This window comes from Monodon monoceros, unplaced genomic scaffold, assembly GCF_005190385.1.
Source record: "Monodon monoceros isolate NGI ecotype Baffin Bay Population unplaced genomic scaffold, NGI_Narwhal_1 Super_Scaffold_22, whole genome shotgun sequence".
Classification (NCBI taxonomy): domain Eukaryota; kingdom Metazoa; phylum Chordata; class Mammalia; order Artiodactyla; family Monodontidae; genus Monodon; species Monodon monoceros.
In genome coordinates, this window is record NW_021703779.1 from 63,867,156 (window position 1) to 63,889,980 (window position 22,825).

Here is a 22,825-nt window from a genome sequence, read left to right on the forward strand (position 1 = left end):
CTGCCAATATTCTTCTCTCAATTCTGTAGTTCAACAGTTCCTGTGTCAGCTCTTGCCCAGAGTTGGGTGGCCCAAGTGCCAATCAAAGTGAGCTCTTTACTGGTCCTACCCTCCTTCTCTATTAGAGATCATAAATCTTTTGAATTCTTGGATAAAGAGGTCAACATGCAGTTCAAGTGGAAATGGTTTTAACATCTACTACCACAGAAACAGGTGGGTAGAGAGAAATTTTTCATGTATAAATATTTAGATGAAGGTTTAGAGATAGGCCGTGTATAAGGTCGAGGCAAAGACATAGACCTTTACATTCCTGGGCTAGCTTTTTCAACAGTTGGGCCTCAGTCTCACACCTCAAAAGTGTGGTCCCAGGGATGATGATTGTGAGTTTGGTATATATGTGTAAATATAGTACATGCACCAGGGGAGGAAATAAAACAAGCCTTTAAGATGTGTATGTAGCAAAAACTCTGCCTCCAAGTTTCAAGGAAAACTGTTTCCATGATGAAGCCACGGAGATAAACCTGAAGAAACCAGTTTTTAAGAGCAGCTCAGACTGGACCGGAAGAAGGGTAGTTCAGTAAGAAAGGACAGTGAGAGCAAGGCCAGGGCTTGACTAGAAAGGAAAAAATTGGAGAGTATCCTGAAGGAGAAATAAATGATGCTTACAAAACAGCATCAGATTTCCAGTCTGACCAAGATGAAGATGTACTTTTCCATATTCCACCCACTAAGTACAGCTTAAAACCCCAGACATTATATATAAAATAAGCATACAACTATTCTGAAAGGTAAAGAGAAGAAGGGAGACTAGCTAGAGACCTTGAGACCTGAGGAATGACATGGTCATAAGTTCCCTATATTTTGTTTATGCCTTATAGATCCTTGATTGGGTGCTGGAGAAGCCAGCAATCTAGAAAAGCCAATGGGTGAAAAAAGAAGAAGACTAAAGAGCCTGTTCTTTCTAGCCAAAGGACAAAGAACAGGGATAGCCTAACAAAACAGAAAACTTAGAAAATACCTGCTCCACTCCTGCCAAATGCCACAGAAAAAAACTGTGGCCCAAATCCCACCCTGGTCAGGAAAGGCCTAGTGTAGAGCCTAGATGTCCACTCTTGCCAGGTTATAACAAGGTTCCCTTTCTCAGCCACCATGTGATGGCAGAGAAGGCCAAGTGTGGACCTGGGGCTTGCATCCCTGACCAGTATTAAGGAGTCTCTCCCAAAGATTTCAATGGAGACTACATGGGAGCAGTAGCAAGGTGACCACCCCACCACCATCAAGGGTGGTATCACCATAGGCTTAGTGGAGAGCCTGAACTTCTATCCCTGCTTAGAAACAACAAAACTCCCCTCCCACTGAAGTTTCATTAGAAATTTAGTAGGAAATGTGGACTTCCACTTTTACCCGTCAGTAATAAGTAGCAGCATTCTCCTCCCCCCCCCAGAAAGCCAGCTAAAACAGAATTAATTAAGTTCCAGAATTCATAAATGTCACAATACTACACAAAGTCACTCATCACACCAAGAACCAGGACAATATCAACTTGAATGGGAACAGACAATCAACAAACACAAACACCAAAATGACACAAATGTCATAAATATAACTGTTCAGCAGCTATAATAAAAATGCTTGAATAAGAAGTTACAAACATGCTTGAAATAAATGAAAAAATAGTCTAAGCAGAGAAATAGAAAAATCTTAGCAAAGAAATAGAAGATATAAAAAGAACCGAATGAAAAATTTAGAACCAAAAAATACAATAATCAACATAAAAGCTCAGTGGGTGGGCTCAACAAAAGAATGGAAGGGATAAAGAAAAGAATGGGTAAACCTGAAGCTATAACAATGCAAATTACCCAATCTGAATAACAAAAAATATAGACTGAAAAAAAAAATGAACAGAATCTCATGGACCTGTAGGAGTATGACAAAAGACCAAATATCTGTTGTTAAAGTCCCAGAGGTAGAGGATAGAAGGAAAGGCCAAAAGAGAAACAATAGCTGAAAAAAATCTGGGAAAAAATAATAGTGGAAAAAGATAAACTTGTAGATTCAAGAACCTTCAACATCACCCTCTCAGCAACTGATAGAACTACTAGACAGAAAATCAGCAAGGAGATAGAACTCAACACCACCATTCAACCAACAGGATATAATTGACTAGACCACTCCACCCAACCACAGTAGAATACAAATTCTTTTCAAGTGCCCACGGAATATATACCCAGATAAACTGTATCCTGGGTCATAAAAAACGTTAACAATTTTTTAAATTATAATTTTATATTAGAGTATAGTTGATTTACAATGTAGTGTTAGTTTCAGGTGTACAGCAAAGTGATTCAGTTATAGAGATACATATATTTATTCTTTTTCCAGATTCTTTTCCCAAACAGGTTATTACAGAATTTGGAGTTCCCTGTGCCATATAGTAGGTCCTTGTTGATTATCTATTTTATATATAGTAGTGTGTGTATGCTGATCCCAAATTTCAAATAACTGAAATCATGCAGAATGTGTTCTCTGACCACAATGGAATCAAATTAGAAATCAATAGCAGAAAGACAACAGGAAAATCTCCAAAGCCTTGGAAATTAAACAACATACTTCTAAATAATTTATAATTCAAAGAAGAAGTCTCAAGTGTATCAAAAATACATTGAAGTGAATGAAACTGTAACATATCAGAATTTGTGAGACATAGCTAAAACCATGTTGAGAGCGAAACTTGAAACACTACTTACATCTGAAAAGAGGAAAAGTCTCAAATTAATAATATAAGCTCCCAATTCAAGAAATTAGAAAAATGATGACAACATTAACCCAAAAGAGATGAAGAAAGGAAAAAAATAATTATGATAACAGAACTCAGTGAAACTGAAAAGAGTAAAACAATAGAGAAAATTAATGAAACGGAAACCTGATTCTCTGGAAAAGTCAATAAAATTGGCAAACCTCCTCAAGGCTAACAACAAAAAAGAGAATATGCAAATTACCAATATCAGGAATGAAACAGGGTATGTCACTACAGATCAAGCAGATATCAAAAGGGTAATAAAAGGGAATACTATAAACAACCCTACACACATAAATCAGAGAACTTCAATGAAAAAGACCACTTTCTCAAAATACAAAAACTACCACAACTCACCTGACATAAAATAGATAATTTGAATATCTCTATGAATATTAAAGAAATTATGTTTGTAATTTTTTAAGTTAGACATTAAAACCCTAGCAAAGCACTAACAAATAGAATCCAGTAATATTAAAAAAGAATTATACACCATGACCAAATAAGGTTTATTCCAGGGATGCAAGTCTGGTTCAATATTTGAATCAATCAATGTAATTCACTATATTAATAAGCTAAAGAAGAAAAAGATTATATTAATTAATACAGAAAAAACATTTGGCAAAATTAAACATCTATTCATGTTCAACACACTAAGGTAAAAATGTTCAACAAACTAGGAGTAAAAAGAGAATACCTCAATTAGATAAAGAATATTTACATAAAACCTATATGTAACGTGATAATAAAAAAAGATGGACTAAGGCAAGAATATCTTCTCTCACTATTGCTATTCAGTGTATTACTGGAAACTCTTGCTATGAAAACATGGCAGAAAATGAAACTAAAGCCATATAGTTCAAAAAGGATGAAATAAAACTGTCCATATTTTCAGGTGTCATTTGTTTACTTAGAAAATCCTGAGGAAGGGCTTCCTTGGTGGTGCAGTGGCTAAGAACCCACCTGCCAATGCAGGGGACATGGGTTTGAGCCCTGGTCTGGGAAGATCCCCCATGCCATGGAGCAACTAAGCCCATGTGCCACAACTACTGAGCCTGCGCTCTAGAGCCTGTGAGTCACAACCACTGAAGCCCATGCATCACAACTACTGAAGCTCACATGCCTAGAGCCTGTGCTCCACAACAAGAGAAGTCACCACAATGAGAAGCCCGTGCACCACAACGAAGAGTAGCCCCTGCTCGTCACAGCTAGAGAAAGCCTACACACAGCAACGAAGACCCAATGCAGCCAAAAATAAATAAATAATAAAATTAATTAATTAAAAAAAAGAAAATCCGAAGGAATCTACAGAAACCTCCAAAAATTAATAAATGAATTCAGCAACTTTGTAGGATAAAAGAGAAACACACAAAATCAATAGTATTTCTACATACTAACAACTAATACATAGAAACCAAAATTTAAAACATAATATAATTTTGAGTGAAGACTGCCACCATGTCCTGCCTACAGTCTGGCGCATACAGTGTGGTGTCATTCCAGGGCCTTGCTTCACACGTGGACTTGGTCTGGACTTAGTGGGATCTGTGCTTGTTGATCTCACATGATCTCAGAGAGGAGAAGGCTTGTGTTTTATCCATCTTTGTATCTCCAGTGCCTAGAAGAATGCCCAGTACATAATAGGTATTATTTCTTAAAATGACCTGAGGTCAGAAGAGAGAAAGTTGTTTTACATTAATATTTGAATTATGAGGTTTTACAATGCCTGAAAGTCACCAGGGCCAATTGCCGGCATATCCAGAGTTAAGGCGGGACCAAGAGCAGTGCCAACAGCAGTATACTTTGTGAACTCACACAACAAGACATAAGGCATACAACAGAGCACATTCACAGGTGAACAGCACCAAAGGAGGAAAACTCAATGGCTTCTCTCCCAGTGGGAGTGCTCCAATCCAGCCTACCTCCCATTGAAGATCAGAATCACAGCTAAGAAAGAGATCTGGGGGCTTTTCTCCAACAACTAGGCAGCAGACCCTGCCTCTGACAGGGGAGTGAAAACTACAGAGCAAAGAGGAGGCCCTGCTCAATAGCTAGGGTAGGTTCTGAACACAGTACCAATCAAACCCACTATCAAGGGGATAATGGCACAAGCCTCTGGACCAATCTCACACACCAGGAGGCAGACACCAGAAGCAAGAGGAACTGCAATCCTACAGCCTGTGGAAAGGAGACCACAAACACAGTAATTCAGACAAAATGATATGACAAAGAAATATGTTAAAGAGGAAGGAACAAGGTAAAAACACACAAGACAAACTAAATGAAGAGGAAATAGGCAATCTAAGTGTAGAAGAATTCAGAGTAATGATAGTAAAGATGATCCAAGATCTTGGAAACAGAATGGAGACATGGATCAAGAAGATACAAGAAACGTGTACTAAAAACCTAGAAGAACTGAAGAACAAACAGAGATGGACAAGATAATAACCGAAATGAAAAATACACTAAAAGGAATCAATAGCAGAATGACAGAAGCAGAACAGATAAGTGACCTGGAAGACAGAATGGTGGAAATCTCTGCTGCAGATCAGAATAAGGAAAACAGAATGAAAAGAAATGAGGACAGTCTCAGAGACTTCTGGGATAACATAAAATGCACCAACATAGGAATAACAGAGGTCCCAGAAGAAGAAGAAAAAGAGGAAGAGCCTGAGAAAATATTCAAAGGGATCATAGTTGAAAACTTCCCTAACATGGGAAAGGAAATAGCCAAGCCCAGGAAGCACAGAGAGTCCCATACAGGGGAAACCCAAGAAGGAAGAAGACAAGATGCATATTAATCAAACTAACAAAAATTAAAGACAAAGAAAAAATATTGAAAGCAACAAGGGAAAAGCAACAAATAACATACAAGGGAATCCCTGTAAGGTTATCAGCTGATTTTTCAGCAGAACTTCTGCAGGTCAGAAGGGAGTGGCATGATATATTTAAAGTGATGAAAGGGGAAAAACTGCAACCAAGAATACTCTACCCAGCAAGGCTCTCATTAAGATTCAATGGAGAAATCAAAAGTTTTATAGATAAGCAAAAACTAAGAGAATTCAGCACCACCAAACCAGCTTTACAAGAATTGCTAAAGGAATTTCTCAAAGCAAGAAACACAAGAGAAGAGAAAAAAAGGATTGGGAGAAAAAGACCTGCAAAAACACTCCCAAAACAGTTATGAAAATGTCAATAGGAACACAAATATTGATAATTACCTAAAATGTAAATGGATTAAATGCTACAACAGAGAGAGACTGGCTGAATAGATACAAAAACAAGACCCAAACATATGCTGTCTACAAGAGATCCACTACAAACCTACAGACACATACAGACTGAAAGTGAGGGGATGGAAAAAGGTATTTCATGCAAATGGAAATCAAAAGCTGGAGTAGCAATACTCATATAAGACAAAATAGATTTTAAAATAAAGACTTACAAGAGACAAAGAAGGACACGGCATAATGATCAAGGGATCTACCCAAGAAGACATAACAATTGTAAATATTTATGCACCCAACATAAGAGCTCCTCAATACATAAGGCAAATGCTAACAGCCATAAAAGGGGAAATCAACAGTTATGCAATCAGAGTAGGAGACTATAGCACCCCAGTTTCACCAATGGGCAGATCATCCAGAGATAAAATTAAAAAGGAAACAAGCCTTAAATGAAACTTTAGATGAGATCGAATTAAATGATATTTATAGGACATTCCATACAAAAGCTTCAGAATACATTAACTTCTCACATGCATGCAGAACATTCCCCAGGATAGATCACATCTTGGGTCACGAATCAAGCCTTGGGAAATATAAAAAAACTGAAAATCATATCAAGCATCTTTTCAGATGTCAACACTATGAGATTAGAAATCAAATACAGGAAAGAAAAAACTGTAAAAAGACACAAACACATGGAGGCTAAACAATATGCTACTAAATAACCAATGGATCACTGAAAAACTCAAAAGGGAAATTAAAAAATACCTAGAGATAAATGAAAATGCAAACACGATGACCAAAAACGTACGGGATGCAGCACAAGCACTTCTAAGAGGGAAGTTTATAGCAATACAGTCTCACCTCAAGAAACAAGAAAAATCTCAAATAAACAAGCTATCCTTATGCCTAAAACAACTAGAGAAAGAAGAACAAACAAAACCCAAACTTAGTAGTAAGAAAGAAATCATAAACATCAGAACAGAAATAAATGAAATAGAAACAAAGAAAACAATAACAAAGATCAATGAAACTAAAAGCTAGTTCTTTGAGAAGATAAAAAAAAATGATAAACATTTAGCCAGACCCTTCAAGAGAAAAAGGAGAGCATTCAAATAAATAAAATTAGAAATTAAAAAGGAGAAGTTACAATGGACACCACAGAAAAACAAAGTATCATAAGGCATTACTACAGGCAGATATACGCCAATAAAAAGGACAACTACAAGAAATGGACAAATTCTTAGAAAGGTATAACCTTCCAAGACTGAACCAGGAAGAAATACACAGAAAAATGAACAAAGCAATCACAAGTAATGACATTGAAACTGTGATTAAAAATATTCCAACAAACAAAAGTCCAGGGCCAGATGGCTTCACAGGTGAATTCTATCAAATATTTGCAGAAAAGCTAACTCGTATCCTTTTCAAACTCTTTCAAAAATTTGCAGAGGAAGGAACACTCCCAAGGTCATTCTAAAATGCCACCATCACCCTGATACCAAAAGGAGACAAAGATATCACAAAAAAAGAGAAAATTACAGGCCAATATCACTGATGAACATAAATGCAAAAATCCTCAACAAAATACTAGCAAACAGAATCCAACAGCACATTAAAAGGATCATACACCACGATCAAGTGGGGTTTCTCCTAAGAATGCAAGGGTTTTTCAATGTATGCAAATCAAACAATGTGATACACTATATTAACGAATTGAAGGATAAAAAACATATGACCATTTCAGTAGATGGAGAAAAATCTTCTGACACAATTCAGTGCCCATTTATGATAAAAACTCTCCAGAAAGTGGGCTAAGAGGGAATTGACCTCAACATAATAAAGACCATATTGGACAATCCCACAGCAAACTTCATCTTCCATGGTGAAAAACTGAAAGCATTTCCTCTAAGATCAGGAGAAAGACAACGATGCCCACACTTGCCAAAATTACTGAACATAGTTTTGGAATTCCTAGCCACAGCAATCAAAGAAGAAAAATAAATAAAGGGAATACATATTGGAAATGAAGTAAAACTGTCACTGACTGCAGAGGACATGACATTATACATAGAAAATCCTAAAGATGCTACTAGAAAACTACTCGAGCTCATCAATGAATCTGGTTAAGTTGTAGGATACAAAAATTAATACACAGAAATCTCTTGCATTCCTATACAGTAACAATGAAAGATCAGAAAGAGAATTTAAGGAAACAATCCCATTTACCATTGCATCAAAAATAATAAAATACCTAGGAATAAGCCTACCTATGGAGGCAAAATATCTGTACTCAGAAAATTATGTTACTGGTGATAAAATCAAAGATGTCACAAACAGATGGAGAGATATACCATGTTCTTGGATTGGAAGAATCAATATTGTGAAAATGACTATACTACCCAATGCAATCTGCAGATTCAATGCAATTCCTATCAAATTGCCAATGGCATTTTTCACAGAATTAGAACAAAAAACTTTTACACTCTGTATAGCAACATAAAAGACCCCAAAGAGCCAAAACGGTCTTGAGAAAGATAAAAGCTGGAGGAATCAGGCTCCCTGACTTCAAATTATACTACAAGCTACAGTAATCAAGACACTATGGTACTGGCACAAAAACAGAAATATAGTTCAATAGAACAGGATAGAAAACCCAGAGAGAAACCACACACCTCTGGTCACCTAATCTATGACAAAGAGGCAAGAATATAGAATGAAGAAAAGACAGTCTCTTCAAAAATGGTGCTGGAAAACTGGACAGCTATATGTAAAAGAATGAAATTAGAACACCCCCTAACACCATACATAAAAATAAACTCAAAATAGGTTAAAGACCTAAATGTAAGTCTGGACACTATAAAACTCTTAGAGGAGAACATAGGCAGAACACTCTTTGATATTAATCACAGCACTTCCTAAGGTAATGAAATTAAAACAAAAACAAACAAATGAGATCTAATTAAACTTAAAAGCTTTTGCACAGCAAAGATAACCATAAACAAAACAAAAAGACAGCCCTCAGAATGGGAGAAAATATTTTCAAGTGAAGCAACAGAAAAGGGATTTCTCTCCAAAATATACAAACAATTTTGTATAACTCATGGAGCTCAGTATCAAAAAAAAAACAACCCAATCCAAAAATGGGCAGAAGATCTAAATAGACATTTCTCCAAAGAGGACATAAAGATGGCCTACAAACACCTGAAAGAATGCTCAACATCACTAATTATTAGAGAAATGCAAATCAAAACTACAATGAGATATCACCTCACAGCAGTCAGAATGGCCATGATCAAAAACTCTACAAATAATAAATAATGGAGAGGGTGTGGAGAAAATGAAACCCTCCTACCCTGTTGGTGAGATTGTAAGTTGGTACAGCAGCTATGGAGAACAGTATGGACGTTCCTTAAAAAACTAAAAATAGAGCTACCATATGACCCAGCAATGCCACTCCTAAGCATATATCTTGAAAAAACCATAACTTGAAAGGATGTATGAAACCCGATGTTCATTGCAGCACTAATTACAATAGCTAGGAAATGGAAGCAACCTAAATGTCTGTGGACAGAGGAATGGATAAAGAAGATGTGTTACATATATACAATGGAATCTTATTCAGCCACAAAAAGGAACACAACAGTGCCATTTGCACAGACGTGGATGGACCTAGAGATTGTCACACAGAGTGAAGTAAGTCAGAAAGAGAAAAACAAATACCATATAATATCATTTAAATGTGGAATCTAGAAAAATGGTACAGATGAACTTATTGAAAAAACAGAAATAGAGTCACAGGTGTAGAGAACAAACTTATGGTCACCAAGGGGGGAATGGGTGGTAGGATGAACTGATATATTGGAATTGACATATGTACACTACTATGTATATAATAGATAACTAATGAGAACCTACTGTATAACACAGTGAACCCTACTCAATGTTCTGTGGTGACCTAAATGGGAAGAAAATCTAAATAGGAGTGGCTATATGTATATGTATGACTGCTTCATTCTGCTGTATAGCATAAACTAACACAACATCATAAAGCAACTATACTCCAATAAAAATTAATTTTCAAAAACATAATTTAAATCGCTCAAAAAAAAGAAATATGTAAATATAAGACTAACCAAACACATGTAAAACAATGAGGAAAGAAATCAAAGAAGATCTAAATAAATGGAGAAATATACCATGATCATGTATTGGAAGATTCAACACAGTAAATATATCAATTATTTCCAAAATGATACAGAGGTTTACTGCAACCCTTATCAAAATCTCAGGAAGAGTTTTTTTTTTAATACATCTCTAGTGGAGTATAATTGCTTTACAATGGTGTGTTAGTTTCTGCTTTATAACAAAATGAATCACCTATACATATACATATATCCCCAAATATCTTCCTTCTTGCGTCTCCCTCCCTTGCACCCTCCCTATCCCACCCCTCTACGTGGTCACAAAGCACCCAGCTGATCTCCCTGTGCTATGCTGCTTCTTCCCATTAGCTATCTATTTTACATTTGGTAGTGTATATATGTCCATGCCACTCTCTCACTTTGTCCCAGCTTACCCTTCTCCTTCCCTGTCTCCTCAAGTCCATTCTCTAGTAGGTCTGCGTCTCTAATCCCTTCCTGACCCTGGTTATTCATGACTTTTTTTTGTTTTATTTTTTTAGATTCCATATACATGTGTAACATACAGTATCTGTTTTTATCTTTCTGACTTAATTCACTCTGTATGACAGACTCTACTTCCATCCACCTCACTAGAGATAAATCAATTTTGTTCCTACTTATGGCTGAGTAATATTCCATTGTATATATGTGCCACATCTTCTTTCTCGATTCATCTGTCGATGGACACTTAGGTTGCTTCCATGTCCTGCCTATTGTAAATAGAGCTGCAATGAATATTGTGGTACATGACTCTTTTGGAATTATGGTTTTCTCAGGGTATATGCCCAGTAGTGGGATTGCTGGGTCATATGGTAGTTCTAGTTGTAGTTTTTTAAGGAACCTCTATACTGTTCTCCACAGTGGCTGTATCAATTTACATTCCCACCAGCAGTGCAAGAGGGTTCCCATTTCTCCACATCATTTCCAGCATTTTTTGTTTGTAGATTTTTTGATGATGGCCATTGTGACCAGTATGAGGTGACACCTCAATGTATCTTTGATTTGCATTTCTGTAATGATTAATGGTGCTGAGCATTCTTTCATATGTTTCTTGGCAATCTGTATATCTTCTTTGGAGAAATGTCTGTTTAGGTCTTCTGCCCATTTTTTGATTGGCTTTTTTTTTATATTGAGCTGCATTTGCTGCTTATGAATTTTGGAGATTAATCCTTTGTCTGTTGCTTCATTTGCAAGTATTTTCTCCCATTCTGAGTGTTGTCTTTTGGTCTTCTTTATGGTTTCCTTTGCTGTGCAAAAGCTTTGAAGTTTCATTAGGTCCCATTTGTTTATTTTTGTTTTTATTTCCATTTCTCTAGGAGGTGGGTCAAAAAGGATCTTGCTGTGATTTATGTCATAGAGTGTTCTGCCTATGTTTTCCTCTAAGAGTTTGATAGTTTCTGGCCTTACATTTAGGTCTTTAATCCATTTTGAGCTTATTTTTGTGTATGGTGTTAGGGAGTCATCTAATCTCATACTTTTACATGTACTTGTCCAGTTTTCACAGCACCACTTATTGAAGAGGCTGGCCTTTCTCCACTGTACATTCCTGCCTCCTTTATCAGAGATAAGGTGACCATATGTGCGTGGGCTTAACTATTGGCTTTCTATCCTGATCCATTGATCTATATTTCTGTTTTTGTGCCAGTACCATACTGTCTTGATTAATGTAGCTTTGTAGTATAGTCTGAAGTCAGGGAACCTGATTCTTCTAGTTCCGTTTTTGTTCCCCAAGATTGCTTTGGCTCTTTGGGGTATTTTGTGTTTCCATACAAATTGTGAAACTTTTTGTTCTACTTCTGTGAAAAGTACCAGTGGTAGTTTGATAGGGATTGCATTGAATCTGTAGATTGCTTTGGGTAGTAAAGACATTTTCACAATGTTGATGCTTCCAATCCAAGAACATGGCATATCCCTCCATCTATTTGTGTCATCTTTATTTTCTTTCATCAGTGTCTTTTAATTTTCTGCAAACAGGTCTTTTGTCTCCTTAGTTAGGTTTATTCCTAGATATTTTATTCTTTATGTTGCAATGGTAAATGGGAGTGTTTTCTAATTTCACATGCAGATTTTTCATCATTAGTGTATAGGACTGCTAGAGATTTCTGTGCATTAATTTTGTATTCAGCTACATTACCAAATTCATTGATTAGCTCCCGTAGTTTTCTGGTAGCATCTTTAGCATTCTCTGTGTATAGTATCATGCCACCTGCAAAGAGTGAGAGCTTTACTTTTTGTTTTCTGAGTTCGATTCCTTTATTTCTTTTTCTTCACTGATTCCTGTGGCTAAACCTTTCAAAACAATGTTGAATAAGAGTGGTGAGAGTGGGCAACCTTGTCTTGTTCCTGATCTTAGTGGAAATGCTTTCAGTTTTTCACCATTGAGGACGATGTTGGCTGTGGGTTAGTCATATATGGCCTTTATTATGTTGAGGAAAGTTCCCTCTATGCCTACTTACTTGAGGGTTTTTATCATAAGTGGGTGTTGAATTTTTTTGAAAGCTTTCTCCGCATCTATTGAGATGATCATATGGTTTTTCTCCTTCAATTTGTTAATATGGTGTATCACATTTTATTGATTTGCATATATTTAACAATACTTGCATTCCTGGAATAAACCCCACTTGATCATGGTGTATGATCCTTCAAATGTGTTGCTGGATTTTGTTTGCTATATTTTGTTGACGATTTTGGCATCTAAGTTCATCAGTGATATTGGCCTGTAGTGTTTTTTCCTTGTGACATCTTTGTCTGGTTTTGGTATCAGGGTGATGTTGCCCTTGAAGAATGAGTTTGGGAGTGTTCCTCCCTCTGGTATATTTTGGAAGAGTTTGAGAAGGATAGGTGTTAGCTCTTCTCTAAATGTTTGGTAGAATTCACCCATGAAGCCATCTGATCCTGGTCTTTTGTTTGTTGGAAGATTTTTAATCACAGTTTCAATTTCAGTGCTTGTGATTGGTCTGTTTATATATTCTATTTCTTCCTGGTTCAGTCTTGGAAGGTTGTGCATTTCTAAGAATTTGTCCATTTCTTCCAGGTTGTCCATTTTATTGGCATAGAGTTGCTTGTTGTAATCTCTCATGATCCTTTGTATTTCTGCAGTGTCAGCTGTTACTTCTCCTTTTTTGTTTCTAATTCTATTGATTTGTGTCTTTTCCCTTTTTTTATTGATGAGTCTGGCTAACGGTGTATCAATTTTGTTTATCTTCTCAAAGAACCAGCTTTTAGTTTTACTGATGTTTGCTATTGTTTCCCTCATTTCTTTTTCATTCATTTCTGATCTGATCTTTATGATTTCTTTCCTTCTGCTAACTTTGGGGGTTTTTTTCTTCTTTCTCTAATTGCTTTAGGTGTAAGGTTCGATTTCTTATTTGAGATATTTCTTGTTTCTTAAGGTAGGATTGTATTGCTATCATCTTCCCTCTTGGAACTGCTTTTGCTGCATCCCATAGGTTTTGGGTCATCATGTTTTCATTGTCATTTTTTGTAGGTATTTGATTTCCTCTTTGATTTCCTCAGTGATCTCTTGCTTATTAAGTAGTGTATTGTTTAGCCTCATGTGTTTGTATTCTTTACAGATTTTTTCCTCTAGTTGTGGTCAGAAAAGACACTTGATACAATTTCAATTTTCTTAAATTTACCAAGGCTTGATTTGTAACCCAAGATATGATCTATCCTGGAGAATGTTCTATGAGCACTTGAGAAGAAAGTGTATTCTGTTGTTTTTGGATGGAATGTCCTATAAATATCAATTGAGTCCATCTTGTTTAATGTATCATTTAAAGCTTGTGTTTCCTTATTTATTTTCATTTTGGATGATCTGTCCATTGTGGTGAATGGGGTGTTTAAGTCCCCTACTATTATTGTATTACTGTCAATTCCCCTTTTATGGCTGTTCGTATTTGCCTTATGTATTGAGGTGTTCCTATGTTGGGTTCATAAATATTTACAATTGTTACATCTTCTTGGATTGATCCCTTGATCATTATGTAATGTCCTTCTCTGTCTCTTGTAATAGTCTTTGTTTTAAAGTCTATTTTGTCTGATATGAGAATTGCTACTCCAGCTTTCTTTTGATTTCCATTTGCATGCAATATCTTTTTCCATCCCTTCACTTTCAGTCTGTATGTGCCCCTATTTCTGAAGTGGGTCTCTTTTAGACAGCACATATACAGGTCATGTGTTGTGTCCTTTCAGCCATTCGATGTCTTTTGGTTGGAGCATTTAATCCATTTACATTTGAGGTAGTTATCAATATGTATGTTCCTATTCCCATTTTCTTAATTGTTTAGGGTTTGTTATTGTAGGTCTTTTCCTTCTCTTGTGTTTCCTGCTGAGAGAAGTTCCTTTAGCATTTGTTGTAAAGCTGGTTTGGTGGTGCTGAGTTCTCTTAGCTTTTACTTGTCTGTAAAAGTTTTAATTTCTCCATCAAATCTGAATAAGATATTTGCTGTGTAGAGTAATCTTGGTTGTAGTATTTTCCCTTTCATAACTTTAAATATGCCCTGCCACTCCCTTCTGGCTTGCAGAGTTTCTGCTGAAAGATCAGCTGTTTACCATATGTGGATTCCCTTGTATGTTATTTGTTGTTTTTCCCTTGCTGCTTTTAATATTTTTTATCTGTATTTAATTTTTGATACTTTGATTAATATGTATCTTGGTGTGTTTCTCCTTGGATTTATCCTGCATGGGACTCTCTGCGCTTCCTGGACTTGATTAGCTATTTCCTTTCACATATTAGGGAAGTTTTCAACTATAATCTCTTGAAATACTTTCTCCATCCCTTTCTTTTTCTCTTCTTCTTCTGGGACCCCTATAATTCGAATGTTGGTGCATTTAATGTTGTCCCAGAGGTCTCTAAGTCTGTCCTGAATTCTTTTCATTCTTTATTCTGCTCTGCAGTCGTTATTTCCACTATTTTATCTTCCAGGTCACTTATCCATTCTTCTGCCTTGTTATTCTGCTATTGATTTGTTCTAGAGAGTTTTTAATTTCATTTATTGTGTTATTCATCATAGTTTCTTTGCTCTTTAGTTCTTCTAGGTCCTTGTTAAACGTTTCTTGTATTTTTTCCATTCTATTTCCAAGATTTTGGATCATCCTTTCTATCATTATTCTGAATTCTTTTTCAGGTAGACTGCCTATTTCCTCTTCATTTGTTAGGTCTGGTGGGTTTTTATCTTGCTCCTTCATCTGCTTTGTGTTTATCTGTCTTCTCATTTTGCTTAACTGACTCTTTTCGGACTCTCCTTTGCACAGGCTGCGGGTTTGTAGTTCCTATTTTTTTTGGTGTCTGCCCCCAGTAGCTAAGGTTTGTTCAGTGGGTTGTGTAGGCTTCCTGGTGGAGGGGACTAGTGCCTGTGTTCTTGTGGATGAGGGTGGATCTTGTCTTTCTGTTGGGCCGGTCTGCATCTGGTGGTGTGTTTTGGGGTGTCTGTGACCTTATTATGATTTTAGGCAACCTCTCTGCTAATTGGTGGTGTTGTGTTCTTGTCTTGCTAGTTGTTGTCATAGGTTGTCCAGCACTGTAGCCTTGCTGATCATTGAGTGGAGCTGTGTCTTGGCGTTGAGATGGAGATCTCTGTGTGATTTTCACCATTTGATATTACATGGAGCTGGGAGGTCTCTGGTGGACCAATGTCCTGAACTTGGTTCTCCCACCTAAGAGGCACAGCCCTGATGCCCAGCCAGAGCACAAAGACCCTGTCATTCACATGGCTCAGAATAAAAGGGAGAGAAAAGGAAAGAAAGAAAGAAAAATTAAATAAATAAAATAGTTATTAAAATTAAAAATACTTTTTAAAAGGAAAAAAAATTAAGTAATTAAAAAAACAAAGAAAGAAAGAAGAGAGCAACCAAATCAAAGCACAAATCCACCAATGCTAATGAATGCTGAAAACTATTCTAAACAAACAAACAAACAAAAAACGGGCAGACAGAATCCCAGGACAAATGGTGAAAGCAATGTTATATAGGCAATATCACACACAGAAGCATACATATAGACACTCACAAAAAGAGAAAAAGGGTAAAAAATATACATATATATCATTGCTACCAAAGTCCACTGCCTCAATTTTGGGATTATTTGTTGTCTATTCAGGTAATCAACAGATGCAGGGTACATCAAGTTGATTGTGGAGATTTAATCTACTGTTCCTGAGGCTGCTGGGAGAGATTTCTGTTTCTCTTCTTTGTTCGCACAGGTCCTGGGGTTCAGCTTTGGATTTGGCCCCGTTTCTGTGTGTAGGTCACCTGAGAGGCCCTGTTACTGTTCAGACAGGACAGGGTTAAAGGAGCAGCTGATTCGGGAGCCCTGGCTCACTCAAGACAGGGGGAGGGAGGGGTACAGAAAGTGGGGCAAGCCTGAGGTGGCATAGGCCAGCGTGACGTTGCAACAGCCTGAGGCGCGCCATATGTTCTCCTGGGGTAGTTGTCCCTAGATCACAGAACCCTGACAGAAGAGTTTTTATAGATATCAGCAAAGTTATTTTAAAATTATATGGAAGGCAAAGGAACTAGAGGAGCTAAATCAATTTCAGAAAGAATCCAAGGGGAGGAATAACTCTACCTAATTTTAAAACTTATTATATGGCCACAACAGTCAATACCATGTGCTTTGGTAGAGGGATAGACCCATAGATAAATGGAACAGAAAAGAAAACTCAGAAATCGATCAACAAAAGTATGGCCAATTGAATTTTACACAGGTACGAAAGTAATTCAGTTGAAGAAGAGTCTGTACAAATGGTTGTGGAATGATTGAATATCAATAGGCAAGTAAAATTAATCTTGACTTGAACCTCACACCTCATATAAAAAATGAACTCAAAATGGATCATGTAAAATGTAAAGCTCTAAAACTAATAGGAGAAAACATAGGAGAAAATCTTTAGGACATACGGCTTGGTGAAGAGTTCTTGGACTTGAAATGAAAAGCACAATCCATACAAGAGAAAAATCAATACATTGGACTTTAAAAATTTTTTAACTTTTGGTCTGGGAAAGATCTCATGAAGATGATGAAAAGCCAAACCACAGATTAGGGGGAAATATTTGCAGGCCATATTTCTGACAAAGGACCCATATATAGAATATATTAAGGAATTTTTTCAGAAGTCAAATACTAAAAGAATAAACAACCCAATTTTTAAAATGGGCCAAGGACATGAAGAGACATTTCACCAAAGAGGATACATGGATGGCAAATAAACACAAGAAAGAATGTTCAATAATAACAGCCATTAGGGAAATGTAAATTAAGACCATGATGATACATCACTATACATCTATCAGAAAGGCTAAACTAAGAAATAGTGATGACACAAACTGGTGGAAAGGATGTAGAGAAGCTGGATCATGTATACAGTGCTGATGGGAATATAAAATATTACACTCTGGAAAATTTTAGTAGTTTCTTTTAAAACTAAACGTGTAACTATCATACAATCTAGCAATCGCTCTCTTGGTGATTTATCCCAGAGAAATGAAAAATTATGTCCAGAGAAAAACCTGTAGCAGTTTTATTCATAATCATAGCACCTTTCTTCATAATAGCTAAAAACTGGAAACAACCAAAATATCCCTTAATAAGTAAATTGTTTTACACCCATACCTTGGAATACTATTCAACAATAAAAAGGAACAAGCTATGGATACATGCAACAACTCAGATGTATTTCAAGGGTACTGTGCTAAGTGAAAAGAGAATCTCAAAAGATTACATACTATATGATTCCATTTCTACAATATTCTTGAAATGACAAAATTATAGAGATGGAGAACAGATTAGTGGTTGTCAGGGTTCAGGGTTAGCAGAGAGGCTGAGTATCTGACTAGAAGGGTAACATAAGGGAGCTCTTTGTGGTGATGAGAAAGTTCTCTATGTTGATTGTAGTGGTGGTCACAGGAATCTACATGTGATAATTTCTTGGTTTTGATGTTGTACTATAGTTATGAAAGAAGTAACCATTAGGGGAAACTGGGTGAAGGGGTACACAGTGCCTCTCTGTACTATATTTGCAATTTCCTGTGAATCTATAATTAATTTAAAATTTAAAGATTTTTTTTAAAACAGTATCAAGGTAACCAAGAAACCTGAGATTATTAAACACTACACTATTTCCTGGCCACACCAGGAAATCTTAGATATGTCATTATCTTAAAGTTAATGAAGGGCTATCGTGTAAAAGGAGCATACTTATTCTTTGATGTCTAAAGGATTGAACCAGGACCAATAGCTAGAAGCTTGAGTGACAGATTTCAGCACAGAAAAAGAAAGAACTTTATAACCTTCAGAACTGTTTTCAGGGGAGTTGAAAGCTGAACAAAACTGCTTCTATCAGGAAGTGTTTACAAGCTCTCTTTAGCTTTTTCACAGTGTTTCTCCATCTCCCTGTTACTGTTCCACTGGATTCGTTCACCTTCTCTCTCCTCTCTACTGTGAACAGCCTCCAAAACAGCCCAACAACCTCCAATCTTTATCCCTATAATGTGTCATCTCTTCTCTACACTGCCACCAGAGTGATCTTATTGAAACACAAATCAGACCCATTTTCCTCCTCTACTTACAGCCTTTCAATAATTCTCTACTGCCTAAAAACTGAAGTTTGAACACCTTAAACACAAGATCAAAGTCCTCAGTAACCTGGCACCTGCCAACTTTTCTAGCCTCCATCTCACACTTCATCCTCCATGTACATTACCCTACAGAATCATAGAACTTGAAGCTATTCCTCAGGCATACCTTGTACTTGTCAGCAACCACGCATTCTTTCTTCCTTTTCTCTCACCTGGAATGCTTTCCCATCTCAATCCCTACCCCTCTCCTTTTCTGAATCTCTTAAAAATCCTATTCATAGTGATTAACACTGAATTAATGATTTCTAATGCTGCCTAATTCGATCCTCCTCATCACTACCATATTCATTCCGAATTTTTAATTTAATTTTATTTATTTTTTATACAGCAGGTTCTTATTAGTTACCCATTTTATACACATTAGTGTATATATGTCAATCCCAGTCTCCCAATTCATCACACCACCACCCCCCAACCACTTTCCACCCTTGGTGTCCATACGTTTGTTTTCTGCATCTGTGTCTCAATTTCTGCCCTGCAAACAGGTTCATCTGTACCATTTTTCTAGGTTCCACACATATGCGTTAATATACGATATTTGTTTTTCTATTTCTGACTTACTTCACTCTGTATAACAGTTTCTAGATCCATCCACGTCTCTACAAATGACCCAATTTCCTTCCTTTTTATGGATGAGTAATATTCCATTGTATATATGTACCACATCTTCTTTATCCATTTATCTGACGATGGGCATTTAGGCTGCTTCCATGTCCTGGCTATTGTAAATAGTGCTTCAGTGAACACTGGGGTGCATGTGTCTTTTTGAATTATGGTTTTCTCTGGGTATACGCCCAGTAGTGGGATTGCTGGATCATATGGCAATTCTATTTTTAGATTTTTAGGAAACCTCCATACTGTTCTCCATAGTGGCTGTATCAATTTACATTCCCACCAAAATTTCAGGAGGGTTCCCTTTTCTCCACACCTTCTCCAGCATTTGTTGTTGTAGATTTTCTGATGATGCCCACTCTAACAGGTGTGAGGTGGTACCTCATTGTATTTTTGATTTGCATTTCTCTAATAATGAGGGGTGTTGAGCAGATTTTCATGTGCTTCTTGGCCATCTGTATGTCTTCTTAAGAGAAATGTCTATTTAGGTCTTCTGCCAATTTTTGGATTGGATTGTTTTTTATTTTAATATTGAGCTGCATGAGCTATTTATATATTTTGGAGATTAATCCTCTGTCTGTTGATTCATTTGCAAATATTTTCTCCCATTCCGAGGGATATCTTTCCGTCTTGTTTGTAGTTTCCTTTGTTGTGCAAAAGCTTTTAAGTTTCATTAGGTCCCATTTGTTTATTTTTGTTTTTATTTCCATCACTCTACGAGGTGGATCAGAAAAGATCTTGCAGTGATTTATGTCAAAGAGTGTTCTTCCTATGTTTTCCACTAAGAGTTTTATAGTATCCGGTCTTACATTTAGATCTCTAATCCATTTTGAGTTTATTTTTGTGTATAGTGTTAGGGAGTGCTCTAATTTCATTCTTTTACATGTAGCTGTCCAGTTCTCCCAGCACCACTTATTGAAGAGATTGTCTTTTCTCCATTGTATATCCTTGCCTCCTTTGTCATAGATTAGTTGACCATAGGTGCGTGGGTTTATCTCTGGGCTTTCTATCCTGTTCCATTGATCTATACTTCTGTTTTGGTGCCAGTACCATACTGTCATGATTACTGTAGCTTTGTAGTATAGTCTGAAGTCTGGGAGCCTGATTCCTCCATCTCTGGTTTTTTTCCCTCAAGACCACTTTGGCTATTCGGGGTCTTTGTGTCTTCATACAAATTTTAAGATTTTTTGTTCTAGTTCTGTAAAACATGCCATTGGTAATTTGAAAGGGATTGCACTGAATCTGTAGATTGCTTTGGAAAGTATAGTCATTTTCACAGTATTGATTCTTCCAATCCAAGAGCATTGTATGTCTCTCCATCTCTTGGTATCATCTTTAATTTCTTTCATCAGTGTCTTATAGTTTTCTGCATAGAGACTTTTTGTCTCCCTAGGTAGGATTATTCCTAGGTATTTTATTCTTTATGTTTCAATGGTAAATGGGAGTGTTTCCTTAATTTCTCTTTCATATTTTTCATCATTAGTGTATAGGGATGCAAGAGATTTCTGTGCATTAATTTGTATCCTGCAACTTTACCAAATCCATTAATTAGCTCAAGTCATTTTTTGGTGGAATCTTTAGGATTCTCTATGTATAGTATCATGTCATCTGCAAACGGTGACAGTTTTTCTTCTTCTTTTCAAATTTGTATTCCTTTTATTTCTTTTTCTCTGATTGCTGTGGCTAGGACTTACAAAACTATATTGAATAATAATGGCAAGAGTGGACATCCTTGTCTAGTTCCTAATCTTAGAGGAAATGCTTTCAGTTTTTCACCATTGAGTATGATGTTTCCTGAGGATTTGTCATATATGGCCTTTATTATGTTGTTGTAGGTTCCCGCTATGCCCACTTTCTGGAGAGTTTTTATCATAAATGGGTATTGAATTTTGGTGAAAGCTTTTTCTTCATCTATTAAGATGATCATATGGTTTTTGTTCTTCAATTTTTTAATATGGTGTATCACATTGATTTATTTGTGTATATTGAAGAATCCTTGCATCCCTGGGATAAATCCCACTTGATCATGGTGTATGATCCTTTTAATGTGTTGTTAGATTAAAAAAAATAGTATTTTGTTGAGGATATTTGCATTTAAATTCATGAGTGATATTGGTCTGTATTTCTTTTTTTGTAGTATCTTTGTCTGGTTTTGGTAGCAGGGTGATGGTGTCCTCATAGAATGAGTTTGGGAGTGTTCGTCCCTCTGCTATATTTTGGAAGAGTTTGAGAAGGATAGGTGTTAGCTCTTCTCTAAATGTTTGATAGAATTCACCTGGAAGCCATCTGGCCCTTGCCTTTTGTTTGTGAAAAGATTTTTAATCACAGTTTCAATTTTATTACTTGTATTAGTCTGTTCGTATTTTCTATTTCCTCCTGGTTCAGTCTTGGAAGGTTATACCTTTCCAAGAATTTGTCCATTTCTTCCAGGTTGTCCATTTTATTGGCATAGAGTTGCTTGTCCTAGTCTCCTAGGATGCTTTGTATATCTGCAGTGTCTGTTGTAACTTCTCCTTTTTCATTTCCAATTTTAATGATTTGAGTCCTCTCCCTCTTTTTCTTGATGTGTCTGGCTAATGGTTTATCAATTTCATTTATCTTCTCAAAGAACCAGCTTTTAGTTTTATTGATCTTTGGTGTTGTTTTGTTTGTTTCTGTTTCATTTATTTCTGCTCTGATTTTTATGATTTCTTTTCTTCTGCTAACTTTGGGTTTTGTTTGTTCTTCTTTCTCTAGTTCCTTAGGTGTAAGGTTAGATTGTTTACTTGAGATATTTGTTGTTTCTTGATGTAGGATTTTATTGCTATAAACTTCCCTCTTAGTACTGCTTTTGCTGCATCCCATAGGTTTTGAATTGTTGTGTTTTCATTGTCATTTGTTCCTAGGTATTTTTTGATTTCCTGTTTGATTTATTCAGTGATCTCTTGATTATTTAGTAATGTATTCTTTAGCCTCCACGTGTTTGTGTTTTTTACGGTTTTTTCCCTGTAATTGATTTCTAATCTCATAGTATTCTGGTCAGAAAAGATGCTTGATATGATTTCAATTTTCTTAAACTTACTGAGGCTTCATTTGTGACCCAAGATGTGATCTATCCTGGAGAATGTTCCATGCTCCCTTGGGAAGAAAGTGTAATCTGCTGTTTTTGGATGGAATGTCCTATAGATATCAGTTAAATCTATCTGCTCTATTGTGTCATTTAAAGCTTGTGTTTCCTTATTAATTTTCTGTTTGGAGGATCTGTCCATTGGTGTAACTGAGATGTTAAAGTCCCCCACTATTACTGTGTTACTGTTGATTTCCTCTTTTATAGCTGTTAGCAGTTGCCTTATGTATTGAGATGCTCCCATGTTGGGTTCATATATATT